The sequence below is a fragment of the Pantherophis guttatus genome, chromosome 1 (genome assembly GCF_059756535.1).
Source record: "Pantherophis guttatus breed Tessera chromosome 1, ASM5975653v1, whole genome shotgun sequence".
NCBI classification, from domain to species: domain Eukaryota; kingdom Metazoa; phylum Chordata; class Lepidosauria; order Squamata; family Colubridae; genus Pantherophis; species Pantherophis guttatus.
In genome coordinates, this window is record NC_142063.1 from 33625706 (window position 1) to 33653382 (window position 27677).

The 27677-nt window shown below is 38.5% G+C and overlaps 1 long non-coding RNA gene across 1 annotated transcript; it reads left to right on the forward strand.

Moving 5' to 3' along the window:
- Positions 1-43: 43 nt before the first annotated feature.
- On the forward strand, positions 44-27150 carry LOC117675161 (uncharacterized). The gene is made up of 4 exons (XR_004594144.3): positions 44-183; positions 8439-8561; positions 16222-16327; positions 18989-27150. It is a non-coding gene; the product is annotated as an uncharacterized LOC117675161 (long non-coding RNA).
- The last annotated feature ends 527 nt before the right edge of the window (positions 27151-27677 follow it).

Below are 27677 nucleotides of genomic sequence, written 5' to 3' on the forward strand. Positions count from 1 at the left end.
CTCTGGACCAATCCGGGAAGGAAGGGAACATCTGGACGCCCGCCTCTCTGCTTGCTGAAGAGAAGAGGCGATGAGCTCGCCAGTGACCGCAGGGATCTGCAGAAAGCTGGCCGACGGGAGCGGGAAGAGATCAACCGAGCCCTCGCATCAGCTCTCCCCTGGGACATGTGCACCGTTGGGAAGGTAAGCAGAACTGAGCAAGGCAGGGCAGGGCAGGGCAGGGCAAAGCACCGCATCGTCCCGCAGCCCGCTTCGTCTTCCGCGTTTTTAGAGATGCTTTGAGCAGCAGAGGGGCTGAGAGGCGTGGAAGCTGTGCGCTTCGAACGCTGGACCTCCTCCAAGGCTGAGCCCCGCGGAATGCCCTTCTGAGCCGCTGCTGCAACGGGTTTCTGAGCATACACCAAGTTACCCGCTCAGCCTTGGGTACAAACTGATCGCGGCACGAGAGAGGCAAGACAACGGTGCCCTCCCCCTCCCCAATTACCCCTGAGAAGACAAACGGCAGAAACGAAGCTACTCCGATGATGGGCCTTTCAACGTTTCAGGGCTGTTTTCTTTGGCAGCGGAGATCTCTCTCTCTCTCTCTCTCTCTCTCTCTCTCTCTCTCTCTCTCTCTCTCTCTCTCTCTCTCTCTCTCTCTCTCTCTGTCTCTGTCTCTGTCTCTCTCTCTCTCTCTCTCTCTCTCTCTCTCTCTCTCTCTCTCTCTCTCTCTCTCTGTCTCTGTCTCTCTCTCTCTCTCTCTCTGTCTCTGTCTCTCTCTCTCTCTGTCTCTGTCTCTCTCTCTCTCTCTCTCTCTCTCTCTCTCTCTCTCTCTCTCTGTGCGCGCGTGTTGGGGAGCGGTAGGTTTGTGTCTATTCCTAAAGCGATGAGGGTTATCTGCTGGGACATTTTGCTTGCCCGAAGGCGCTCTTGTTACGCCCCAGCCACGTTTCCTTTTCTCCCCTGTAAAAGGTATTTTATCCATCCAATTAACACCTAAGTTCCTAGAACCCCCCCCCCCCAGTCTCTTTACAGGAAGGCTCTCAGATAGAATGGCCTCTCTCCCTCCGGTCCCCCTTTCCTGCAGGGTAGATTAGCATCCTTCTGAGAAGTTCTTCACGCTGCTGTTCTTTTAATTCAAGACAGCAACACTTGTTGCTGTCAAGTGTTCATTTGATGGCTTGCAGAAAACCACCTCTCTGCTCCTGCCTCTGCTCTTAACAGAGATGCAGCCATACAGGGAGAGAGAGAGAAAAATTGGTTTCAAGATTTCTTTCACACTGACTTTGTGTGTGTGTGGCGGTGGTATTGGGGCATCAAGCCATGTTCTTCCTCAACCTAGCAACCTCCAGATGTATCAGACAACTTCTCTCATGATCCCTGGGCTATTTATTTTATTTTTATTTATTTATTTCATCAAGCATATATTTTATGACAGATACAAGTGTAAACATAATTATAAATACATGAAAAGGATACGAATAAAAGAAAACATTAGGACAGGGATGGTAGGCACGCTGGTGCGCTTATGCACGCCCCTTTAAAAAGGTTTCTGAGAAAATACAGCAAACACATTCAGTAACAGTAACAGAGTTGGAAGGGACCTTGGAGGTCATCTAGTCCAACCCCCTGCTCACGCAGGAGACCTGTACTAGGGATTCAAACCGCTGAACTGCCAAGCTTTCTGATTAACAAGCTCAGTGTCTTAGCCGCTGAGCCACCTAGTCAGACTACGATGGGGAATGTGAATCCAGTATGTCTGGAGGGCACCACATTGGAGAAATATTGAATTCTAGGGTGGGACTTTTTGAAAAATAACCATCTTAAGGTTCTGGCATGTACGAGAAATAGCCTGCCTGTAAGATCAGGCAACATATGGAACATACATGCCAACATGGAACATCGTATTGGCATATATAGTCTCTCAATATCAGGGCAAATTTCCCTGACATTGTTTAAAGAGGATGTCTTAGGACTTAGCTATATATGAAGTGCTGTAAGTTTTTAGAACTTTGTAACACTCTTATTTTCATGGTCCATGCCAATAAATGTTATCACAGTGACATCATGTTTTAAATTTAGCTCTCAAGAAGCATGTTAGTAGAATATTTTAATTGCCTCTTTATAGGTTCCATACTGGCAACTAAGCTTCTTCCATGCCGGTTCATTCAAATCATACAATCAATATCCAGATAACTCTATCTTCTATCTATCTACATAGACAAGAGAAATAATTTGCATACCTTAGTGGGATACCTTTTTGTGATTAAAGTCCACATCTATCATTTGGGGGAAAGTTGAGAGTCACATTTTAGAGGAATCTGCATTACATACAGGAGTGGGTCTTGGCTCATGGTGGTGGTGGCAATCTCTCTCTCTCTCTCCTGTATCTAGGGCTTACGTTATACTTGTCAATTGTTTCCCAATAAAATGGAAGGAAATTATGCCACAATTTTTCAGGGGATAGGATGAGAAGGACTCCTAAGGATTAGAAAAGGGCACCCTGTCCACAATATAACTACCCCTGGTTTAGTCCCTGTTGACTATTGAATTAAGGGAATCTTTGCCAAGTAGCATCTTCAGATGGCTCAAGTCTACAATTCCCAGATTTCCCATCTGCCATGGTGGGTTGTTTGGGGATTTTGGATATTGTAGTTCCAATACTTCATTGGGGAAATCTGAACTAAGGGATCTTTCTTGGACCTGGTATGCAAACCATCACCCCGTAGCACCGACTGCAGCAAGCAACAATCTTGACTTGCTTCAAATGGTTGTTTTAAAGATTATGACATCCTTAACTAACCTGATGCCCTGCAGATGTGTGTGTGTGTGTGTGTGTGGGGTTCCAAATCCTAGAATTCCTGGCTAAGAATGGCATAAAAATAAACTAAACATACATACCCATGTGAAATATTATATACAAGCATTCAGTTTAAAGCTTTGATGGGGTGAAATAAAAATTAAAGAACCAATACCTGAGACTGCAAAATATATAGCATGTAACAATATCCCAGCAAAATTCTGAATGCTACCATTCTATTAAATGTTTACTGTATTTGAAATTCAAGCTCAGAGTGCTTCACTCTTAATTGTGGCAGGGATCAAATGTGAACTTTCACAAGCTGTCAGAAACTGAGAAGGATTCCATGTCTTGTGTCAGATAGTCTAATTCCCACGGCAAATGAACCAACAAGTCAACCAAATGCTACAGAAGATAGGAAAGAAGTCTAATCCAGAAGACTGTGATATCAGCTAGGCTCCCTTATTCAATTTCAAACAGTGAATTAAAAATACTATATTGTATTCAGAATGAAGATTTTGGTCTGATCCAGCTAGGAACACAGGTGCATGAATGACCAGCTGCATGCAAAATTAGGTCTGAATGGTTTTTCTCTAAGCTGATTTGCCAGCTCAATGCATTTCTTTAAAGCTGGTATCTAGTATTCCAACAGCAAGAATAGAGAAATAACACCTGGATTCAACCCTCTCTCTTCCAAGAAGCAATGGATAGAAGAATTTAGAATGTGAAAATGTGCTGTCCACATACTCATTTGGTCCACGTTCTGACCGGAATAATTAAGTTTCCTTTGAACAGTCAACACATTCAGAAATAGTAGGAGACTATTCAGCATGCCCTGTCAAGGTTTATTGAATAACCTTCTTAGGAGTCAGTTTGGAAGGAAATTCATGTTGACTACCAACCATAAAGAACAAGCAACTTCGCTGTGTATTGTGATTGTGCACCTAATACAATCAAACTGTGCTGGGAGGTAAAGGCATGTTGAGAGTAAATACATTATGAGTTTGGGATTTATTTATTTTATTTTTTTGCATAGCATCAGCATGGATGCATAAAGCTATTCAATTGACTCTATCAACAGCTCTAGGATGGGGTAATACAATGAGAATTTGCCTATGGAGGCAAGATTCCTCCCAATATTAGCTGCAGGGACAATAACAAGACAATTTGCTGTAGACAAGTGACAGACCATTATTGCAAGCAGTGGTGATGGGTGGGTGGATTAGGAGAAACTTTGGTCTAATGCATCTGGCAAAGTGCCATTGAACCATACCATATCTTGGAGCGTTAACGAGAAGACCAGAACATCTCCTAAAAATATAAGGGGCTTCATTGTATTAAATATGTATTAAATATGTGTTAATCACTTTGGAAAGGTTTCATAGACTTTTCCAAGTCTCCAGATGATAGATTGTGATGTCACATCCAAGGCTCTTTGCAATTTATATTAATTATGTATAGGGAACATTTTCCTGCTTACTGATCTCCTAACCTCATTTAAGTGGTGCTATTAAAATCAATGGGAGTTACTTCTCAATCAATAGGTTTCAGGTTGAAGAGTTCATGAGCCTATTGATTTGGCAAATCTTTCCTCATTCATTCTCAGAGCTGCCCTCTTCAGGACTAGAGCACAGCCATGGCTTTGTTCCCCTGCAAAGTTCTTCAAGAGAATGAACTACCCTTTGTGGCTGAAGCCAAGGAACTGAATCTAAACCCCAAGCCAAAAAATGACCAGCCCTGAAATAGCTAGAATAAAAAGAGCAAGTAATCACTTTGGAACCACTGAGCACAGATTGTAGCTCATACCAAATGAAACCCACCGATCATAAGTTTATCGACACCCCACACCCCTATTTTCCATTCTCTTAGCTCTTCAGATTTTTGAAGCACCTCTTTGGCTGTAGACATGTCATAAAACATCCTATTCATCATTAAGAAATATCCCATTCATCACCCTGATTTAATTCTCTCTCCCTTTTGTGCATGGCCTTAGCTCCTTTAGATTTCATGTTTGGCACGCCAGACTTCATTATCAGTCCATATTGCCTTTTGTGGAGAGGTTTGCAAGTACCTTTTAAAAATTCAAAACTTAAACCTGTGACTGCTGGTTTTTCAGGGGGTCCTGAGCAAGCTAAATTTTAATGAGTTTATGATTTGCATGTTTCAAGTCAAGAAGCTTTTCTTGCATAAACATGCAATCCATGCCTTGACTTTAATTCCCAGATCATAATCAGAACAGTGTCAAAACTACCCAGCAAAGGCTAGATTTTTTTAAAGGTGAGAAGCAGACCATCAAGCTTTAGCTAGATGGCTGAAATTTCCACTACCTGAAGAAGCTGCATTTTTCTGTGTCTTGCCTGAGCAAGCCTGGGAAACCTCCCGATCTCTCTGAACTCAACTTCCTGGCTTCAGAGCTGGGCTATACTCATATCTTTTAAAGTCCTTTAGCATAGACTGTGATATCAGTGATTGTCCTTCCTGATCATTCTGTGCCTAGATTTATAAACCACTCTCCCAACCAGCTGCCATTGATCAGATGTGGTGCATTGTAAATAGGGTGGATGTTATGAACAGGAAGGCAATGGGGAGATGGGGAGGTGGGGGGGGGAAGCAACTGCAGCTGCTCCACACTGGCTGAGACTGTTTGCTAGCTTGGAATCATGAATCCTGGACAATCCTTTCCTTTACTTCCACTCCAAAAGCCTTTTGCTTAATCTGAGACCAGAAGAGATATTGCTAATGAACTGCAAAAGCCATGGCTATAGAAATAGGAATGATTTTAGAAACATGCCAGAAATGGTGCATAGCAATCTATTGCAAAATAGGAACAAGATCCTAGAATACAGAGGTCCCCAATCCCCAATCCCTGGGCCATGGACTGGTATTGATCCGTGGCCTGTTAGGAACATGGCTGCACAGCTGGAAATGAGTGGCAGATGAGCAAGCAAAGCTTCATTTGTATTTGCTGCTGCTCCCCACTGCTAGCGTCATTGCCTCAGCTCACATCATCTCATCAGACATTAGATTCTCGTAGGAGTGCGAACCCTACTGTAAACTGCTCATGTGAGGGATCTAGACTGAATGCTCCTCCTCCCCCTCCCCACAGTCCATGGAAAAATTGTCTTCTATAAAACTGCTCCCTGGTGCCAAAAAGATTGGGGACTGCTGCTAGAATAGGCATGGAAGAACCCTTGATTATGGAAACTTGGGAGAATTCTGATGCACAAAAATGTTCTTCTGTTATCAAAAAAGTTAGAAATCTGTGTGTCTATTTTATGCCTGTGAGGTGTTGGTCTACCTAGATAGGCATAATTTGATGACCAGCATTACTTTTCAAGAGTTTCAGATGCTGGGCCATCTGTTGGGGTGATGAGGTATTTAAAAATCAACATGGATGCATTAATTGTATGGTTGCAGCTGCCTTTTCTAATTTTGCACACCACTTCCCTCTTCTCCCCCATGAATGACTCTGCTCAGAACGATGTGCCTATTGCAATGGTGGGGAGTTTGCTATCAGTGCTGTCTGAAATTAAGATTTAGGAAGCATTAAGAAAACTGCTTAGAAAATAATTCTAGTGTGGCTGTTCCTAAGAGGAAGTGAACAGCTTGTGTCCCAATCTTGACCTGGTGTTTATGATGTTGGTTGCAATTGGATGAGGTAGTAGAACTTCTTTCTTGTCTTTGTATAATTAATCAAGTTTGATTTGCAAAAACTAAACATTTTGGTTAAAAATTTGCACTAGTTTGTCTGCATTAGAATACACATTTCCCTAAATATTTGCCCAATGTACAAAGCTTTATTTTTTAAATTGAAAAGTGCTTTGAAAAAATACCCCAACGTACCAGTTTTGAATAACTAATTTTTCATTTCTGTATCAATCTGAAAATATGTTATTAGATACATATTCAAAAGCAAACTAATCAAAATTTTTCCCTCCACTCTAATCTGTATTAACTCTCCTGTCCAGGACAAAATTCAGAATGGGCATTGCTGATTGCAATCTTTGGTGTCATGGAGCACCAAAGATCAGCTGGAGCACCAAAATCAGCTGAAGGTGCCATCCATCCATCCATCCATCCATCCATCTATCCATCCATCCATCTTGAGTTTCTTTGAAGGAAATGTTATTTGAGCTATTTAAGCATGTTTCAATAAGATAGGTTGGTTAGAATAAGAAGAGTGGAATAAGAAGCATAAGCTTATGACCTTGTTCTTAAGCATAGGATTTGTTTAAATCAATAGTAAATTTTGTCTTCTTTTTGAAAGGGAATTGCATTGTCCTTGAAACCAGCAACTTCCTTGTTACCATTTGCCATTTTACCCAGGCTTTTTAGAGCCTTTGGGAAATTTATGAAGCTGCTTTTTCAATGTTTATGTATTTCAACTATAAACTGCCAAGAGCCATTTTGAAATGGATGGTATACAAATTGGTAAAATAAAATAAATAAGCCTGAAGTGACATGTCTTTCAAGACAGCAAAGACAAAAAAAGTGTTGGACGCCTGAATAGGTGGCCCTTGAGTTTTAAAGCTTCCATCTCAGAGAGGCCTACCTTGGTATATGAAGATGTAACTGGGTTAAAAGACTGGTCTTGTTGATGTCCTAAGACAAAGGGCTGCATGAAGCTTATGAAGAGCGCTACAACATTTCCGAGACAAAAAAATCCCTCTTTGTAGGTTAATAAAGTTTAGCAACTTATCAGACGTCTTCATTCTTGAGGGCACCCACAACAATGAATTTTCATATGGTTTGTTTTATTCCAGAAATTAAACAGAATAGACTGATATAATTAAATACGCACAACACTGACTTCCTGCCCACAAAGCAAAAGCACTAAGCTCTACTGTAGCCTTCCCCTCTTATAAGTTAGATGGATCAGAAACCTCTCAAGATATACTTTGGAGGGTCTGTCTGAATAACTTCTCTTGCAATGGTCAAACGTATCTCAAATATGTCAACAGAATTGACCCAAAAATAAACCACAAGGCTGAGCTTGCAATTCAATAATTTCTTTCTTTTTTTTTTTAAAAAATAAAGTATTTAATTTTAAATACTTTAAATACTGGTTGTCATCAGTAGCCTAGCAAACTAAAAAAAAAATGCTACTTATAGTCAAGGATACCTGATTTATAGTTTTGCCTTGCTTACATTTACTGATCTATCACTGATCAACATGATTTGTTTTCTCAATAACCTTGGATATGACCCAGAAATCCAAATTTTTTCTACTACCGGTTCTGTGGGCATGGCTTGGTGGGCATGGTGTGGCTTGGTGGGTGTGGCTTGGTGGGCGTGGCAGGGAAAGGATACTGCAAAATCTCCATTCCCTCCCCACTCTGGGACCAGCCAGAGGTGATATTTGCCGGTTCTCCAAACTACTCAGAATTTCTGTTATCAGTTCTCTGAACTGCTCAAAATTTCCGCTACCGGTTCTCTAGAACCTGTTCAGAACCTGCAGGATTTCACCCCTGATATGACATTTTCCCATTTCCTAGTAGGTAAGTAAGCAGTAAGCAAGATCTAGGATAGGATAGCAAATACTTTCAGGATATTTCCTCACACCAAAAAAAGTTTGCTTTGGGATGCTTGTATGCTCTTCTTTCTCTCACTTTCCTTTCCCTCTTTCCTCTCTTCCTCCTCCCTTGATTCATTTTAACAGGTGTTTGTTCAGCAGAACTGTGTGGGAAGCGATGCTAGCTAAGCCTTTCCGAAGACAGAAACTCATTAGAACCACTGAAATCACAGCAAGAAGTCACTTTGTGGATTGATTTGGCACGACAAGGTACAACATATTGCTTGGGTTTAATTAAAGTGAGAAACAACAAAGCACGGGCATTGTAAGTCTCTGAAGGAGTCTGGAACTTCAATCTCAAGATACTGGCATCAGCAATCGGATGTTTTACTCCTCATGACAGCCTTCTCCAGCCAGATTCTCTCCAGATGTGTTGTATTGCATTTTCTGATCACGAATTTTTCTGGTTAGAGAACATGTAAATTGTGATTAGAAATATGCAGAGCATCAGATAGGGGAAAATAGTTCTATATTGTGTTTCATAGAACTCATGGTTAGTCTGCATTGGACTGTGGTGCCACTATAGATAGCCAAAGGAGTTCCTAACTTGGTGCTCCAGAAAAACTAGTATGTCTTTCATGTTCCTTTAAATCTGTTGATTCTGGGCTGAATTCTTAGTCTAAGTTTAGAGAGAACCAGAGAACCTCTCTACTTTTTTGGCTTCATGCTTGATTCTCATAGAAGTATAGAACAGAGGATGCCAGTTATATCATCACGTATAACTTTCTATTAAATACAAGGGTCCAAATTGAAGCATTCCTTGCAAATGTTTATCCATTTTGGTCACTTTATTAGATCCAACCGATTTGTTGTCTACCTCAACCCCACTATCCTAGCCTTCTTTTGCTGCTCAGCTTTAGGGCCATAACATAGTTCAAGACTAACATATAAGCATATGGTTTGAGAAGGTTGAACAGTTCCATATAAGCCACTCTGGTGGCTTCATCACACCGCAAAACTTCAATGTGACAATAATAAACTAAATTATCCTTCATGATTTTGAGTTAACTTTTGATTGCATCTGTATATATTACAGTGCTTTGGAACCAATCAGTACAACTCATGAAATTTATGTGGCATCTATGAAGTAGCTGAAAGCATTCACCATAATTACATAATCCTCAATATTCCAGAAGAATGGTACCACAGAATTTTGGGAGCAAAATATGGCATTTCAATCCTGTTGGACTGTACAGAAGCATAGACACTGATAACATACGCAATCTGGCCAGTAGTTTTTCTTGTGTTGTTTAAACCAATGAAAAACTACACAAAAAAGCTGCATTACTGAAAGTTGGATACATTTGTGGTAGATATATGTACAGATTATAGAAACATGAAACATTATACGCCAAGGAAAAAAGGCAAGGAAATGTATCATTTTAAAGGACTCATATACATCTATAATGCTGGTGCAGTCCTAGTTAGTAGACTATTACTACTAACTTTCATGTCGGAAGCATCTACCAAGGAGCTTACGTGTTGATAGGATTAGTTGATGACATCCACCATTGCTCAGGGGATTCCGGAGGGGGCTCCTTTCATGTCCCTGTTATTTTCCTATTGAAGTGGTACCTATTTATCTACTTGCCTTTGCATGCTTTCAAACTGCTAGGTTGTCAGGAGCTGGGATAAATTGATGGGAGCTCATTCCATCAGGCGGGTCAAAGTGCTGTCAACATTTATCTAGTTAGTAGATAAATCTATTTTAACTTCCCAGATGAGGGCTGAGAAAGAGCGTTGGCCCCAAATCAGCCATCTGGTTTCTGTCTCAAGGGAGAAACCTGTCTCACCTGAGTTTCTCCATTTCTAGTCCAGCACCTGAATCACTACAAGACATTGATTCTTATGAGGCTCTGTATGTTAGAAAATGGAAATATAAGGGACAATGACCGTTTCAACTGATTTATTAATCCATAAAAATCTGGCAGAAAATTGCCAAATTGAAATGAAAATAAAGTGATTTTTTTTAAAAAAATGATGAGTTGTATATCACCAGATAGTTTATCTTCTCCAGAAAATCTCCAGCAGAAAATGACACCCAACCAAATCTTCCACACTTTGATGCTCTCATCATCCTCAACACATCCTCATCTTGTTATTTCTACCTGCTATACAGAAGACAGAATGCTAAATAGCTCTCATAATTCAACAGTGACATATAGGATTCGTCATTAAAAATATATGTAATCCTTTACAAACGAACATCTACATTTTTAGTGACAGTGCTTTAGAACAACAACAACAACAACAACAGTGAATGAAATTGTCTTTCTGGGAAGCTGGATTAAAACAGACAAAATGGGCAAATCTAGAGATGAGTAAATCTGATATGATATAAAGTTTTATAGCAATTGCAATGGGACTGTTATAGAGAGACATTGAGGCTCATCAGGGGTGTCAAACTCATGTTGTCATGGTGGCATCACATGACATATTGGGGCTTTCCCCCCCTTTGCTAAACCAGGCATGGGCGTGGCCAGTGCGTGACGCATCTGGCTGGTGGGCCGGGAGTTTGACAGCCCTGATCTAGATGGAGCAGCAGTCATTTTGTAGATTGGGCCACTAGAACAATGCACACCATTTTAAAGCAATAGTAAGATGTCCCATAGATATATTCTGCCTGTTTAAGAGATCAGATATTTGCAAGTTCACCAACAGATATAGGTTTAAGGAACAGGTGTCACTTCACACATTTTATATTTCCATATACGCTTCCATATAAGGTTGAGCTGAAGGAGAATGAACAGCTCTTTTTATGGTTGATGATGGACTTGAACCTGGATTTCTAGTCCAATACCAAGAATTACTACACAAACTGGTTTTTTAATTTAAGATCTAATTAATTTATTATTATTTATTTATTTAATTTGTCGCATTTCTATGCCACCCAACTCCCAAGGGAGCTGGAAATTAAATTTACAGGAGCACTTAAACTTAACTCATGAATAAGAAGAGAAGTATTAGGGGCTTGTCATTAAAACTTTCTGAAAGGATGTTTATATCTATGTTTTACATCTGTCCTTTAATCCCAGGTAAGTGCATGAAGAATTTGGTCCCCATTTGTAAATCCACTCACCTGATTCAAACATTCTAGGCTAATATGCAGTTTAGAATACAATTATCCTTCAGGTTTTACAGTGTAATTCTTGGATACAGAATGTGCACAAAACGTTCACAATAATATATAATGTTTGTTTGGGGAAACCATGTTCAAAAATGTGAACTTTTCCGTGTAAGGACAATGGCTATAGAACTATACCATTTAGGAAACATCTGATACTGTTAAAAGTACATTTCCATGCAGTTGTTCAATTAATATTTGCCAAAGCCATGATTGAATTCATTTATATCTGGGTAGCTATGAACCTGTAATGAACCAGAAATAAACCATCCATCCCCATAATGAGAGCAATCTTTGGTATATAAAGCCCAACTGTTTTCTTTCTTTAGGTTTTGAGCCTGTTTTCCTGCCACAGCATCTCTAAGCAGTGATCAGGATTGTATTTTTCTTCCTTTCCTTCAGTTTGACACCCATTTAAAGTTACTGTTAATCAAAATGGGAAAATACCAGTCTAGAGAGGCCAACCTTGTGAGGAAGCTATAAACAAGAATTTCCTGGTTCAAGTGTTTTTTTGTTTTCCAGAGCAGGTTCCCTGTCACTGCTCTTTTCTGGCTCTCTAGAACCCCATGGCAACAATATGGACCAATGGGACCAATGGACATGTTTGGCACGTGGATAGCATGTCTTTTGTGCTCTCAGGAGTTGATGCATGGGGGAGGGGCTTACCTATTGTCAAAATGTTTACCATAATGGGTGGAAGCCTCCATTTTCTAGAAGACAAAGGAGATGGATTATTCTCTGTCACTGCCTCTAGCCTCCCAACCTAGTTTAGTGACAACAAAATTATTCTAAATCTAAGTCTGAGTTTAAGGTGAGTGCATTTGCAAATGAAACATTAGACTGCGGTCACTCCATTTTTAAAAATTCCACATGAAGCCTCTGTGGAACTCAGAGGCATTCTTGGAAATTAAAGATGAGGCTGGAGCTAGCATTTTGCAGCTGACAAATACTTAATGAAAAAAAGAACAGTCACATGGGACAGGGAGTGTTGAGATGCCAAAGAAGGTATATGAGATCTAGCTATGTTCTCTGAAACAGGGCTGAACTTTCTTCTTCTACTTTAACAGTGAACAGCATTTGAAACCATAATGCTGTGGTGTTGCTGTGATTACATAAATGACAAGGTTTATGGCAGAGGTCTTCAAACTTGGCAGCTTTGAGACTCGTGGACGTCAACTCCCAGAGTCCACAAGTCTTAAAGCTGCCAAGTTTGAAGACCTCTGGTTTATGGTGTTCATATTAAGTTCTCTGGTCTCCAATCAAACTAAAGAAGGAACTTAATGGACCTTTTGATGTTTCTGAGATTGCAGGCTATGCCTCACGGCCAGCCTCTATTAATGGTGGGTAGATTTGATGTACATTCCATCTTCAATCTACACAGTTGACATTGGAAGTGCCACATTCTTCTGGACATGAGAAATCCCTACATTTGACATCCAGTCAGGGGCAATCTAAGAAATGAAAATAATTATATTGATGTGCATGTGTGAGAGACGTACATACGAGCATGAGAATGCTCAGTTTCATGTATATAGAAGCAATTAACCCATTTTCCCTGCTGGAGAAACGATGATTTTGTCTTGATGATTTATTAATCTGACTGGCCAGGCTATTGAAATAAGAGGAGAAATTTCATCCTTGCTTTTCCCCAGTGGAACGCTGCAAATGCAAAGAGTAACGCAGATGGATCATTGCCAACTAATTAGATAGCAAGGACACCCATGAGATTTAACCTTCACTTGGGTTATGAAGTAAAGAATTCATGCTGCCAAGAATATATAGTAATTGTATATTCCATAATGTCAACATGTCTGCTTCTTAGAACTCACTTTCAGTTTTGGCTCCAAACTTTTCCTTTCCCTTTGCAAGAAATTGCTTCTGGTTCATAACTTCTTTTATGTCTTTTTTTTTGTCAGATAACCAAGGACAGGATTTTAGATTTGTTACCATATAAAGGAATTTAGCAATTGGAAACTGATTTGCAAGAAAGCAGTTGGAACATTTTTCAGCTGACTAGAAATTTCTGCTCAGAAACTTTGAAAATGTTTCTATCTGTAGACATTCCAAGAAAAATTACAAATAAGAATATAATGGTGGTGATTCTCCCAATAACTATATTCCTGGATTTAGTATTTATTATTATTAAATAATCCAGGAAAAAAATAGTCATGATTGCAATATGTTGGTGAAGATTTTCAATCATCCAGGCAGAGATGTCTGAAGGTTGCCTGAAGTTGTCTGAAGGTTAGTCCGATTAGCCCAGTTGCAATGATTCAGCTTTTAGACAACTTCAGACAACCTTCAGTCATGATTGCAATATAGTGAATTCCTTAAAAGATTAATAGATAAAGTAGCTATTTTTCCAGTTACTTTAAGTCAACTCTTTATCAGGTGAACACTGAATCTTAAAATATTCAGTGCTACAATAATTTCAGAACCAAACACAATCTTGTCCCAAAGGTGCTTTTTTCAACTGGACTTTCTGGTTTTTCTTTGAAGACGTTTCACTTCTCATCCAAGAAGCTTCTTCAGCTTCTTGGATGAGAAGCAAAACGTCTTCAATGAAAAATCAGAAAGTCCAGTTGCCTCTTGAAAAAAGCACCTTTGGGACAACCATGACCTGGATGACTGAGAATCTCCACAGACAAACACTTTCTTCTTTTTGCAGGTGTCTTTGTAATGCAGCTGATAGTGACACTGTGTAATAAAGGGAATTCATTTTTGGCCCAAAAGACTTGCACTCATTTTAAAACAAGCTGTCATTTTCTAAGAGGCTGTCAGATTCATGTTGTAAAATTTAATTGGTCAATTTTTTTTTAAAAAAGGTAAAAAAATATCCAAGTAGACTAAAGGATTGCCGCACTTTCTGGAAAGCTTTAAGGCTTTAGGGAAGGCAAAGGAAAATACACAGAAACTGGGGAAGAGAGTCCGTCCCCCCCACCCCCTGAATGAGCAGACTGCACAATTTTTACTAGCTGATCAGTTTGGGCTGAACATGGGAGAGGACTGCTTGGATTTCCAGTGTGGCACCACTGCCATCTTGTGATAAGTGTATAAAGTACTCCAAAAATACATCTCTGTATGGGGAAAAAACAGTGTTGAAAGTGAAGCTGCAACAGCTGTGCAGGCTTAGAATGACAGAGGCAGGTTTTTGAAGTATATAAAGGTTGCATTTCACATGCAAAAAATAAATAATAATGGACAATCATAGGGAGAAGCAGGGAAGGCAGTAGACTTGACCCTCCATATACATTAATCTTTGTACAAATGATGCCAATACAATGAAGTGCATAATGTCATTGTGGTGTCAATTTATGATTTATTATAAATTTATGATTGGCACCCTCTGTCCAAGATCATATTGCACAGTGCAATTGACTTTTCGTTAAAGCTGAAGTATTAGAAAACTTTAAACAACATGGAAATCAATCTGATTATGCACCGTTAGGCTTTGTTAAAAGTAGAAAATAAGTATTAAGGACAAACAGCTCATGAACCCATCACTCTAATTTAGCAACAAATTTGTACCATGAAAAGCGGGAACCTTTAGAATTTCCTCAGTGCCTGAGGTTCAGCAGACAGTGTATAAATACAAATTTACGTGGGCAGCTCATGTTGTTTTGGTGCAGTGCTCATAAATGATTTAGAGCATGTGAATTATAGCTCCTGTTGCTCTGAGACTGTATAAAGAACCAACAGTCACTTGGAAAACTCTATTCCTGCCTTCACCAAGAACAAGAGAGAGATCTACCCTGTTATACATCAACTGCTGGATTGCTTGAATAGTATCTGTGGGTTTATCTGTGTCTATTAGTATAGCCTGTCTTTAATTGGCCTGGAAATCCTTTGAGGGCCTTAGATTTCCCTTTTCTGTGAAAACAAAATACAAATAATTGCTTAGGGGCCACATGTAAAGTTGAGCACCATGCTATACTTTCCTTTTTAGTGAACTTTTAATGAACTTTCTTAACCTTATTGTTATGTATATATTGTATGCATTTTAAAGATCTCAAGCTGTTGGGGAATTGCCAGCTAGTCTGGAGGGAGGGGTCAAGCAAGGGACTAGTTTGAAGTTGTTGTGCAGTCTCAAATGGCATATGTTGACCTCCCCTCAAATTCATGAAGCATTATCTAGTCCAGGGGTCAGCAACCTTAAACCCTCAAAGAGCCACAAAGGTCCTAACCAGAAGCCCCCTGTTCAATTCTGGAGCAGACCGGAAGTCTGGTTCCCCCACCATAGAGTCTCCTCCTAGTGCAGTGTCCTTTTTCCTCTACCTGTCCTAACCAAAAGCCCTATCAATTGTGGAGCCGACCGGAAAACCCACCCCTTGCCTCCTGACACGCCATGCTTTCCCCACTAACCGGAAGCTCCTCTCAAAATTGTGGTGCCAACCAGCGACAGGGAGCCGCAGCAGAGAGATGAAAGAGCCACATGCAGCTCCAGAGCAGTGGGTTGCTGACCTCTGATCTAGTCGTTCCCAGGGGAAGGCAAGCAGCCTGGTGAGATTCATGTAACATACCTTAGGTATAAACAATAAAAGTTATTGCCTGAGGATATTCACAAATAGTTCTGGTTGCCTGCATCTAACACAATTTCATAATATTAGAACCAATCCCTTCTAACATTCAAATCAATGTAAAAAAAATGGCTTGTGATTTGAAGGAAGTCATTGTAAAATGCTACAGTGTCATGAAGTTGTCGGGCTGCTAAAATAACGATGAATCCTTCTTGTTTGCATATTGAAGCCAAGTATTGACAAATACCTTAACAACGTCGAAAGTAGCCTACTTTAAGAGGAAATATGCAGAAGAAGAAGATTTACATCAAGATTACCCAGGGTATTTTCCAAAAGTGAGTATATTTTGGTTAATATCACAAATATGAAATTAATATAGCTGCATTTTCTTCCTAACTTGGAGCGCATGGATAACTGTTAAAAGCAACAATTTTAACATGAATTTGTTCTTAATTGCAACACAGATAAATTACATTTACAGTATACAGTATATGGTAGTTGTACTGGATTTATATTTGAAGAATTAATGACTGATGAAATAAAACCATCTTGAGATGGTAAGAAAGAGGAAAAGAGGCCATGAAGATCTCCTATGTAAATGAAGCTTGCAAGGTCTTAGTAACAGTAACAGAATTGGAAGTAACAGTAACAGAGTTGGAAGGGACCTTAGAGGTCATCTAGTCCAAGAGCCTCGGTGGTGCAGTGGACTAAATAACAGACTTCCGGATTTTTCGTTGGGCCCTGAAAACCTATTTATTTCAACTAGCTGGGCTGGCTTGAATTAAATTTTAAATTGGGTTGTTTTAATTTACGGCCAAAATATTTAATTATTTTAAACTGTTTTTTAAATTTTGTATGTTCTGTTTTTTACTTTGGCTGTTCACTGCCCTGAGTCCTATTTGGAGAAGGGCGGTATAGAAATGGAAACAAATAAAGTGCTGTTAAAGTAGCACTTAGCTGCCAGCTGCCTGCAATTACTGCGAGTTCAAATCTCACCAGGCTCAAGGTTGACTCAGCCTTCCATCCTTTCGGGGTAGGTAAAATGAGGACCCGGATTGTGGGGGCAATAAACTGACTTTGTATAAAAAAAGAACACCGCTTGGGGGGGCCCAAAAGCCCTACTAAGCAGGTATATACAAAAGTATGAAGGCTATTGCTTAACGCATTGTAAGCCGCCCTGAGTCTCCGGAGAAGGGCGGCATATAAATCGAACCAATAAATAAATAAATAAATAAACCCCCTGCTCACACAGGAGACCTGTACTAGGGATTCGAACCACCGAACTGCCAACCTTTCTGATCGACAAGCTCAGTGTCTTAGCCCCTGAGCCACCTAGTCACTTGCAAGGTCTCTTGGTTCACAATGCCCAGCTCAACCCATAGGCTCTTTGAGAACTCCTGGGGCTTCTCTTTTCATAGTGCACCCCCTCTACTGCGCAATTTCCCCCTCCACCCTGGGATGAGGCTGGTGGCCCAATTCATGGGAAAGGACTTGTATTCTTGGTTGTCAGAAGTTGCAAGTCTGCTGGCAGTAGTGGCTAAATAAACAGGGGCAACATCTTCCAACCCTTCCACATTATGGAAAAATATAACATAAGGGGAAAAAAACATAAGAAAGCACTTACAACCCCCCTTACCAATTTTTCACACAAGCTCCATAAAATATTTTCAGTGTCTAATCAACGATATTTTCTAAAATAATAACCCTTTTAAAAAGAGGTAAAAATAGGTGCCAAACAATGCCAGTAAATTCCAGCAGCAAATTGGAGTGTCGAATTTCAGCAGTTCATTACAGAACAGATCATGGAGGCATTTGGAAGCAACAAAGGAGGGGAGAAACATCGCCTGCCTTCACAAGGGATAATGATAGATTCGGATGATACACATTTCTATCTGGTTATCTTGCTGTTCTTCAGCATCAACTAAGACCCCAATTTGATTCTGTCCCTGGGTTAGAAGCGTGGGCTGCAAAAATTTCAATCACTTGATTGCAGAAAACATGAAACATTGTTAAGTGTTTTTTTTTTTATCAGGGCAACCTGGTCTACCCAAATATGGGACGGCTTCTGCTTTTGCCTTTCAGCCCCAATCCAGGAGCCTTTGCAGGCAGTCATTTTTGTGACAAACTTTTTTTTTTGTGTTAAATTTATATTTACCGACAAAAAAATAAAGGGAGACTAGTATAGATCTATTTCAAGCTATTTAGCTCTTGTCAGCTAGCCATACCCTTTCTGGGATTCCCCGGGTTAGAATCCCAGAAGGGTATGGCTAGCTGATGAGAGCTAAATAGCTTGAAATAGATCTATACTAGTCTCCCTTTATTTCTTTGTTGGTAAATATACCGTATTATTCGGAGTATAAGACGCACCTTTTTCCCTCCTAAAAGGGGGTGAAAATTTAGGTGTGTCTTATACACCAAATGTAGCCCCGCCCACCCACTAGCCCCCACCCTTTGGCCTCTGCCTCACAGCAGTTACCTCCTTGCAAGCAAACAGCAAGGAAAAAACAGCTCATTTCAGCTTCAGCACAGCCTAATTAGCACAAGTTGATTCCATCTGCCTCCCGACTCTCAGCTGATTTGCTCTCAGCTGTTTTGCACAGGCTCTGCTGCTTGCTGCAATGAGGTAAATTGCTGGGAGCAGCTTTTTTTTTCTTTCTTGTGCTAATCAAGCAATGCTGAAAATGAAAATGAAAGTAAAGCAGGCTGTTTGCTGTTTGCTGCAACAAGGCAAAATTGTGCAGAGGCAGAGGCAGAGGCAGAGGCAGAGGGAGATTTCTTTTTCTTCTTTTCCTCACCAAAAAAGGTAGGTGCGTCTTATACTCCGGTGCGTCTTATACTCCGAAAAATATGGTAAATTTAACATTAAACATTGTGGTGTCTCTTTGGTGCTATCTCGTGGTCAATTATATTTTTGCAGTGCAACTCTGGCAGGCCTATTCTGTGCTACATGTATTTTCTCCTCTCCTTGACAATTCCCACTTTTTCTTTTTGCTCAGCACCTGATATTACCTGAAGATCGGACCTGTATTTTGAAACTGTCTCTGCAGAAGCTTCAGTTTCTTGAAGATCCTGAGCTCTATCTCCGCCGCTCAGTCCTGATTAATAACTTGTTGCGGAAAATTCATCTGGAAACTGAGCGTGAACGCTATGAGTATCTTAAGGAAAACTCATGCTGTCGGACTGCCTATTCGGATACAAGAAAACGGCTGAAGTTTATGGTACAAGAATGTCGTTCTCAGTCCCTTTATTACAAAGAACTGCATTCATATCATATTGTGCCTTATTCTCCGGAGAATGCCATTTATGGAGTGGGCTATTCAAGTGGCCACTTAGAGCAAAATTCTCAATTGCTTATTTATAAAATGAAATGAGGGTTGTTGTTGTTTTTAAAAGACATGGATTAATTTGTTTCTGGATGCCTGGATGGCTTATTACTTTGCTAAAGTGATGCATTAATGTGCAAACGTGGGTGAGATCAATGGTTCAAGTCACTTTCAGCTATATTGCAGAACGCTTCAGTGGTGGCATTTAAGACTTGAGGCTGCTTGGTTGCACAATGATGGTGTCCATGTGAAAACAGTGCAACCTGGAATTTCTAATAAGCCGTGAGCCCTAAGGGTGAAGTGCTTGTTGGCTGTCCAGTTTTCTATATGTATATATTCAGACTAACTTTAACTGCTAAATTATACCACCTTTCCTTAGAAATGTAGACTGATAATAAGAGGATAATATGCTGGCAGGTCTAAAGTGAAGTTTAAAGTGGGTGGATAACTACTTCTCAGAAAGTCTAAAAAGACTTACAGTCGTTAAAAATATTGATTCATTTATATCAACCCTCTTTTTGAAATATTCAACAGCATTAATCATCTAGATTTAATCATTTATTTGCTAGCATGCTTGGTTTCTGTTTAAGTCAGTGGTGATTTTAATAAAATGATATTGACAGCCTAGAAATCAATAATTGGGATGAGCAGGGGAGCCACATTCATTTACTCTCTTAAACTTGGCCAGAATCCTCTCTCTGGATCTCTGTTATACTGAGTTGGCTCTAGGAATTCAGAATACCTATCATAAAAGTGGGAACAGCATCTTTAAAAAAAAGATAAAAAAAACCTAGCATCCCAGTATAATTGTAAGAAAGTTTTCTGATTTAACACTCATAGCCAGGAGCAAAATATTAATAGAACAAGTGGGACCAAAATTTCCTTTTTTTTTTTAAAAAAAAAATATTGTTTATATGTATACAGTATGCTGAGCTGAGGCATGTTTTTTTTTGGTATCAGATTATAGTCTTTTGGATTTCATTCCTTGGGAGATGAATATTCACATGTAGTCCCTCTTCCTATCCTTTCTTCATTCAGCAATCTAATTTCATTGGTAGAAAATATTCTGGTGGTGTTTTGGTTAAACCACTGGTTGTACAGAAATGTTTGCAATCCACTAGCAGATCTATTGAAAGATCTTCATCTAATGTCTGCTTGTCCCTGGCCTAATACAATCAGTATTAATAATTTTTTTTGCCTACTGTTATGTGTACGTGGGGTGTTTATATAATTTGGGGAGATCAGATGTTCTTCTGAATTTATCAGATTGCCATAAGAGACAACAAATCCGTTCATGTTGTCCCAATTGATGTAGGAATGCCACAGGAGTATGTGAAATGTCTTTAGTTAGTTTTGAAGGTACCCTATAAGGAAGAGAGATGATGGTGAAGATCACTGGAGAAGTTGCAGGTGCCAAAGTTCTCTTCAAAAAATGCCAAAGAGAAATACTAGGCAGGTGTGTGCAAAAAAGAACCTGCTTCCAAAGCTAAGATGCTGTCAGTTACGGAAAGGAAACCCTGATAGCTCTTTTATTGCAATTAATGGTAATTCCCCCCAAGAATTCTTAGGAACTGCGTTCAGTGTGATATTTTTCTAATGGAGCCCATTCCATGTGAAGCCTGTTACAACCTGAGTGAGCTTTGCTCTTAGACATTAGACATGTGCATTACAGTACTGTGACATTATTAATAGATTAATATTCTTATGGAGAATGGCCCAGCCTAGAAAGAGTATCGTGCAGTACCGAATATCTTGTTTTCCTTTCATATGCCTTTAAAATACCATCTAAAATGGCAGACTTTTACCTATCAGATCCTGAAAAAGGGAAACTGATAGATGGAAAACAGTCCTAGATAACAGCTTTCATTTGCCTTGTTATCACTTGATAGCCCTTTTCATCTTAGTCTTTTGTCAGTATACTGGTCCTTCTTAACAAACAGCATCCCTTTTCTTTCAGGGCAGAAACTTCCAATTTGTTCACATAATCACTTTACACCCTTAGTTAAATGTGGACACACGCAACCCTTCTTATAGCTGTATTCCTATAGTCACTTCCCTGAGTATAAGTTCTTGAAACCAAGGAGTTTTACTTCCACCTAAAAATGCATGAAGTTACTCTTAGTGTTATTGTAACTAAAAAAAGGTTAATGCATGTGAATTGCTGGGAACTGTTGGGTCATTTCACTTAAACCTTTTTTGCATACAAACTCTGGCAAATTTTCCAATGTTACATTCCCAGCAGCTTGTTTGTTTTGTATTGCTTGATAACATGTTGATTTGTAAAACAAAAAACACCCCCCCCCCCAGTATTTGTTATTATTTATCTATGCTAAGCCTTATGCAAAGCAGTTTGAAAGTATCTGGCCATAATTGAAAATCCAAAGAATGTGATCTGTTAAAGTAGCTATAAGATCATAGAAGTGATTGATCATCCTTAAGTATCTTTAGTTAAACTATGCCCCCTCTCTAGCATAGTATTTTATTTTTTATATATATACTTTTATTAAAAGTTTTAAAAACAATTATAAGAATACAGCTAAATTAGTACAGAGAAAATGAAAAAAGGGTAGAAATACCAATAATTTTAGGAAAACTAAAAGTGCAATACAGAAAAAAATAGAAAAAAGTAGAAAAAAATGAAAGGTATAAAAGTATAAAGATATTCTGATATTCCTCACAGCAGTTATAAGTTCAATTTTATTTTAATCGCTCTCTCTAAAGTTAAATCATGACTCTTTTCTTTTTATATCTTGTGTAATCATCAAAATCATAAATCACAAGGTCATTTTTTTTCCTTTAAGTCCATAAGGGCTTTCCAATTACCAATAAATGTACATATTGCCCTTTCTTTAATTGAAGGTCACTTGTCCATCTCAGAAAACCATTCCTCCATGGCAGCTAGCACTGAATCTTTCCATCTTTGTATATATAGTAGTATCGCCACAGTAATCATATATTGAAATAATCAGTCATAAAGTTTTTTTCCCCCAACCATCATTCTTAAATGGGAAAATTCTGACTTCAATTGAATATTGTTCTAACATCCTTTTTATCAATGTATGTATTTCAATCCAATTTTAAAGCTTTTCAAAATGTATCTTCATGTTGTTCACATTTCTAGCATACTGTATATTTGGAATGCCTTTATACCTTGTAGATAATTTCTGTCATGTCATGTACCAACAGTATCTGGTATTTTAGATCCCCTGCTTAAAAAGATAAGAGAGAAAAAGACAAAAAAAAAAAATCCTGTCCATGCCCATTTACGTCACATAGCTCCATTGCTTTGCTTCATAATTTCACCTCTCATAGACCTCACCTTTTCCAAAACTTTTAAGTACAGCCCATGGTCCTCCTTTAGATGGCAAGATGTATTCTGTCATTTATTTACAAATGTGTTAAAAATAGCCCTTCCCAGCTGAGAGCTAATTCTTCTGAACCAAGATCTGGTTTATCCCAAAAAATCTTCTCTAATTGGCACCATGGTAAGTGTTTTAAGCTAAATATGATAATAACTTGAAAGATGCTTTTAGTTTTGTAAAAGTGGCAAATGTTACCACTATAACGAACAATGGCATTTTCAAAATGAAGTACTGTCTGCTGTGACTAGTAATAGTTTTCTAATACAGTATCTCCTACAAGTGTCATTCAAGACTCTTTGAACTGGTCACCCCATCAGTTAAAGCTGGGAACTTCTTGCATGACAAACACATTCCTTACCCCAGTAATATGGCCCCCTCCTTCAATCTATTTTAATTCCTTTGAAGCCTACATGTGATGGGTTTCTTTGGATCCTTTTTTGCTTAATTATAATTAACAAGCTTTAAATTCCTTGCGCTTTGCATGCTGAGCTTTGTGCACAGGTCTGAGTTCATACAACCAGATACAGTTAGAATTATATTTCAGTATTCCATCTCAGCTGGTGAGATCAGAAACTGAAATCTTTTTTTTTTTTTAAAGTGGCATCAGCTATTTAATACTCAGTAGAACATTGCATGCATTTGCTAGCATTTTTTTAAAAAAAATGTAAATAAATCAGCTATGGACACCAACTTTTTGCCTGTCAACCTTTAGAGATTGGGGTATTACAAGGACTTAGCTTAGACAGAGTCAGTAATCAATCTCAGCTTGGCTTCAATCAAATCAACCTCAGTGCTTTTTTTGTAATCACTGAATGTATCCGTTAGCACTTTAATCTGTCCAAGAAAAATGAAGTTAAAAAAAATAGCAGGGTACAAGTTATTGTAGCTGACCTTAGTTGTGTAAAAAGTGTACTGATTTACCAACCATTTTTAAGATCAAGTCAAAGCCTTCACCACCATAGCTATGGAAGCATTTGGATTATTCAAGCTAATGTCAAGTTTTTGCCCATTTGGAAATGTGAATTGTATCAACATTTCAGCCTTAGTTTGTATTAATTCTAAAATAGTGAGATGAATTTTGTATGCCTCATTTTCAGGTTGAAAGACTGCATAAACTGTGTAACAACTTTTAGAAATACAACCCTACTTCATTCAGTGGAAACTATGGATGAGATATTGCTTCTAGAATACATGTACAGTATTCTGCACTTTTCTTTCTGTATTTTTGTGGCTGATGAATGTGTGGTTGAGTATATGAAATATTGTGCCTTAAAGTTCCCTTATTATGTGAGCCTTCATTTCTTGTGAAAATTATACAACATGTATTATATAGCTAAGGATGGTTGGATGGTCTACAAAGATCTGTTGATGGTATTTGGCTCTCTCACAAAAAGCCATTGTTTGTAATTATTTTGATGGAACTTGAAACTTTAAATGGTAGAGACCTGAACATAAAATCCACATCTGCACTCCAAGGTTTATGCTGTTTCCCTGTTCTTACCATCTGTTTGTAAATTTAGTTTTACCTATGGTGGAATTGTATGCACAGTGACAATTATGCAAGATGGTTTTAGGTCAAGAAATACAGAAATTGCTCCAGACTCTCTTCATTCGGTGTGCCCTTTGTGCACATAGACATATGTTAAAGACAATATGCCTTTGCACATATGCAGTTAAGCCATTGGTTCCTGGAATATCATAATTTGGTAAACAGAAGAGCCAGAAGACATTTTGAAAAATATTCTGTTTATATAAATTGGATTTTACTTCTATAACTCAGAGCTATAGAAGAACAATGTCAAAGATTGTCATCATAAGATTTGTGCAGATAGAACTATGGGTTGATTAAGCTGATTTTTAAACTTGATTTTTACTGCTTTTTGATCAATAACAAAAAGCGCTTTAACAAGAAGTGAAAGAAATATGACAAAGTAAAAAAATGGTATGATAAATCATTTTCACAGTAAACATAAAATTCTATATATACTTATCTAATGCGAATATTATTCAAGTACATATATATTTCTAATGCAACTGTTTTTAACTTACTGTATTTTGTTTAAATGAGTCCCATATTTCACTATACTTGTCCATACAAAGACTAATCTATAAGCAATTAGCTCATAGTTTGGCAAGTGCAATCAGGTCTTCAGACTGTTGAGTGAAATAGGCCATATCTTCCTACAGTACAGTAACTACAGTAAAGTTACAGAGAATTCATTTATTTTGTCAATTGTCAAAATACATGTACTATGCACATAGTGCAAGAAAATATTATCCTCTGAAAATTTTAGCCTTTGCCGCACAATTTTATATATATAGTCCACTACTTTCCCCCAAAATGTAGTAAGTATAGTACTTGGGTTTAAAAAAAGGATTGATTAAGTTGATTAATCACAATCATGAATTTCCTCTCACCCATAAAATATACTTGATTTTTTAAATTTTATTTTAATGCAGGTAGTTCTCAATTTATGACCACAAATGAACCCAAAATTTATGTTGTTAACTGAAAATTTTGTTAAGTGAATTTTGCCCCACTTGCGACTTGTCTGGCCACAGTTGTTGAGGGATTCACTGCAGTTGTTAAATTAGTAACACCGTTGTTAAGTGAATCTGGTTTCTTCATTGACTTTGCTTGTCAGAAGTTTGCAAAAGGTGATCCCATGACCTTGGGACACTGCAACTGTCATAGATGTGAGTCAGTTGTGAAGCATCCAAATGTAAATCACGTTACCATGGGGATGCTGCAATGGCCATAAGTGTGAAAAATGGTCATAAGTCACTTTTTTCAGTGCCGTTGTAACTTCAAACGGGCATTAAATGAACTGTTGTAACTCGAGGATTACTTGTACATGTGTCTATCTGCTCCAATCTATAATGACTCTGAGTGGCATAAAACATTATAAAGTGCAGTTAAAAATTCCAAGGTCCAAAGGAAGAACAACAATTTTTTTAAAAAAAATAAAACAGACAGGATCCTCATTCCACTCATTCCTGGAGAAGAGCCACATTTGGGGGGTATATTAGACATGGCTTTATGGAGAGACTTTCTGTTGCCTTTGCATTAGTGTTTGCTAAGTAGGAAGGTATATGATGGCTTGGGTCACTGGGAAGGTTGCTTGAAGGCAGGACCTTATTGGGTCCATACAATTGCTCCATTCTCATTGTTTATTGGCTTAGGCACAGATGGCTTAATTGTATGGAAAGACATATAAGCAAACCCCGCAGCTTTCATTTTAATGCAGGCATTTGGAGTGCAGGAGGGAACACTGTGAGGAAGTTTTTTAAGTAGAATGCTCCAAATTAAACTCCAGGACTTTTCTGCCCAATCTACCCTTTTCCAAATTTATTAGCACAAGGGCAAAATGCAACTGGTTTCTCCCTCTCTCTCTCCCTCTCCCTCCCTCCCTCTCTCTCTCTCTCTCTCTCTCTCCCCCCCACCCCCCACACACTATGCAGATAAGCTTGCAATCTCATCACTAAATTCTGAATTCCTGTCCAAGGTTCAAAAAATTGTTTTAAGATTCAGCAACAGGCAGGGTAAGGGAACATCTTGTAGACAGCAGTCATGAGCATACAGCACAGGTGAAGATTCTTGGAGAGAGAAATAAAATCAGTACCATGGACAGCGCTCAGTATGTTAACCCGTCTGGCCTACTTGAATGCTTTTCGCTTGTTTTAATGAAGCACTTTGTGTTGCAAGGACATAATGATGCACTTTGGGATGATGTGCCTGTTCTGAATTAGATAATTTGCATTGGCTCACAACCTCTTTTGGCAGTTGCATAGCCAGAGGCTTCTGTGCATGCTCTGCACATATGCCACATGTCCTGTTCTAATAACAACAGCAATTATTGTAAGCGTGGATGTGATGATTTATTACTGACATTTCAAAAATGTAAGGTTTTTTTTGCCAAATCCAGGATCCTAGGCATGTTAAAATATAAAAACTATAATATTATACATTGTGCAGTTATTTTCTTTTCTAAGAGCAATGGAAGCTCAGCTTTTCTTTTAAAGGTAAATAAGGGCAAAGAGCTTTAAAAAAAGCCAAAACTTATATTTCCCTTCTATTTTCTGTAATTCTAATATAGGTCTGCAGAGACATGAGGGAAAAGGCTGTCTTGATTTCTTACTCTCACTCACTCACTCACTAACAAGTCAGACAGAAGTTTTAGCCGGGCTATATAAAAAAGGCAGCAAATATGACATCAGATATTTCAGGAATTACAGAACTTGATTTCAGATGTGGAAGTGGGATGTGAATGTGGAGATTTTATGCTTCTAGGTTGGAATGACTTGCTTTGTGTTGTATAATAAACAGAATATTTTGGACCTGCTTGAGACCTATCTGAAAGGTTTTTATGATTTTTTTAAAAGTTACTATTAGAATATGTATCACTCTCATACACACATACACACATGTATATGCATGGTATTACTAATAAAATGCCATTTCTATTGAAAGAAGTGTGTTTTCATTAATGCTATAAGAAACCGATAAGAGACACTGATTAATCACATTTAGCAATCTGACTATCTAATTCTGTTCTGATCACATGACCATGGAAATGCTGCAACAGTTGTAAGTGTGAATAATGGTCATAAGTCTGTTGTAACTTTAAACAATCACTAAATGAACTGTTGTAGGTTGAGGACTACTTTTATTCATAATCCATGGTCAGATTAAAAAAAAATAGCTGGAAAAATAACTGGCGAACCAATACTTTCCAGTAGAAAGGTACACCAATTCTCTTTTCTACTCTCTCATCCTTTGGTTTATAAATAAAATAAATATTATAAGATAACACAATTAATATTAGAAATAAAAAATTCATTTTGTGTAACATTTATTTATTATCATTTGTTTAGCACAGGGGTGTCAAACTCATGGCCCACGGGGCAGATGCGTCATGCACTGGCCATGCCCACCCCTGTTTTAGTACATGATTTAATTTAATTTAATTTCCAATTTATATACCGCCCTTCTCCCTGAG